This window comes from Trichoplusia ni, chromosome 2 (genome assembly GCF_003590095.1).
Source record: "Trichoplusia ni isolate ovarian cell line Hi5 chromosome 2, tn1, whole genome shotgun sequence".
NCBI lineage: Eukaryota > Metazoa > Arthropoda > Insecta > Lepidoptera > Noctuidae > Trichoplusia > Trichoplusia ni.
Window position 1 is genome coordinate 17838069 of NC_039479.1, and position 2599 is coordinate 17840667.

Here is a 2599-nt window from a genome sequence, read left to right on the forward strand (position 1 = left end):
TCATACTATGGAATCTAAACGTTGAATGGATTGTGATAAATGGTACACAGAATAATTAGTCATGATCCCGCAAGTGACAGTTGCAATACATACCGCAGTCATTATGATGGTAAAAAACCGTTTGTCATATGTAATTTGATGTCTTGACCACACTTGTGGTTGGAACTATTCGTCTTGAAGTGAGATGTGAGTGAGTATTGATGTAGATTAATTAGCAATTTACTTCTTTGAATCCGTGTTCAGGGAATGTTTTCTATAAGGTTCGCTTTAACGTGTATGGAATATGAAAGTACTTACTATATTAACACATGCATTTAAAATCAACTTTAAAAAGAAGGAGGTACTTAATTCGTCTGGATTTTTATGTTTTTTGCCTAAGATCATTCGTTATTTTGTACAATAATTATCTCATTAATTTTGGATCAGCAGTTATTATATAAAGTTGGCAGTATGTATTTGTTCTTAAAAAATATCTTGGTTATTAAGTGAGTAATCCACAAACATAATTATCAACTGAAAGCAGGAAGTGTATGTTATGAATAAATCTCAAAGCTGGTTGCCACGTTGTGTTTATAAAAAGAAAGATGGCGCCCATTTTAATTATTTTAACAATGTTCTGAAAACGCCACAAAACGTTAACTTCATTCGTTGAACACTATCTACAAACGGTTTAAAATTACCGTCTCTCAGTTTTTATTATAAAGCCCGTATTCATTATGTTAGCAAATCAGTACAAAAATTCAAAACTTATTCAAATTTCTACAAAAGCCGCAACAAAAACAAAGTAAAAACACTTTAGCATAGCCCGGAACTTGGGATACATGTTTGACTTCCCAAACATCTGTTGCATATAAAAAGGAGAGCTATGCCTTTACAATGAGCTGTAAAAGAAACAGTGTTACCATCGTGGAAGCGAGACAGTGCTCTACATTGTGTGTAGTGCCGTCTCACTTCCACAAAAACAAATGACTTGCTTTAAGGTTTCGTGGTACAAGGTCAGCTCTTCTTTTTATGCGCGCTGTAATCTGTTTCAGTTTTGCCGCTTCTTGCCTCATACCGCATGTGGGCAGTGACATCGCAAAAACTTATGCGCATTTTTATCAAATTGTCTGAATCGATTTTAGATTCTTCTACTCCTTAACTAAGTTAGGCCTTACTTTGATTACGTTCTTTATTCACAAGGTTTGAATTGGCGTAAAATATTTTAACTATTTTATCAATATTTGTAAAAATAAGAAACAAAAATATTACTTTCCTTTTTACCTGGACTAGCACCTGATCACGCTATCGGTATTAAAGTCACTGACGACGAGGGACGTATACTTTTCAGACGAGCTCTGTATACAAAGTTGTTTGTAGAGTACAATGAATAAACCTTTATTTCATTTAATACTCTTAACTATAAGTATTGGAGTCATAATAAATTTTAACAACTTTATTGTCCCACCAACAGCCTAGGTACAACTCACGGGACAGCAAAAAACTTGAAATCATAAACCCACTTTCAAAATTCAACCAGAAAAGAAAACTGCGACCTTCGACCCTATAATTTATTCGTTTCAGAAAACTGTTCTCATTATAAAAACTTTAGTTTAACATAAAAAAGAGAAGGAAATAAATAATTTGACAGCTCGGCAAATTGAAGTGTCAAAAACGTTTAAACTTCCGTAAATAGTTGAAACGTTTCAGGAACACCAGCGTTTAGTGAGCAATTGTACTTTAACAATGAACGAAGAATTAAATTTTGAATATAATGTTATTTTTTACATTGTTATATTAAATACTTTTAGTGAGTAATTGTTTTTTTTTATAATGACTGTCGGTATTTAAATAATTATATAAGTGTGATTTATCGTATCGATTCGTATTTATATACGCAGTATCGATTCCATATCAAAAACATTACAAAACCAAATGAGTATTATATTAAACCTCCATTCCTATAATTTTACATGAAAATCCATTCCAATTAATGCTACAATTAGCAAAAAAAATATGCTATTGCGACATTTTTTATATTACTGCCACACTATCGATTCAATGTGATTAAATTATTATGTCGTTCTTATTCCATATAAAAAAAAACAACAAATGTAAGAGAAATCGCAACAAAACAGAACCCACCTTTCAAGGCATAATTGAAATTATGACTTTGCAAACAGATAATTAATGTAAAACCCTTTATTAGATACAATTTCAATATTAATAGCATTCAATTACGTATTTATTATTGTCTCGAGGTGTGCCGATGAGAATTACGTTCATTTTATGACCTTTCGGTCGCTTGATATTATTACTGGTATTGGACGCTTGTTATATGCAGTAATATACTAGATGGTTGCCTTTCCGTGTGCTAAACTATAGCTTGGTAAGGAATAGTGTGGGAGCGTTGTCGTGATGTAGTAAGAAGGTTGTATTGTAGTGACTGACACTGATTAGTGGTACAAAAATCTTATTTTGTAATGTTTTTTGTTGTTTTTTTTGTACATAATCTATTAAATAAATCATCTCTCTAGCTGTCACTGTTTTTGAAATGCATAATTTTAATAGACGGATAGATAGCGGAGCCTTGAAGTTCCATTTCACTATTTTCATGGGT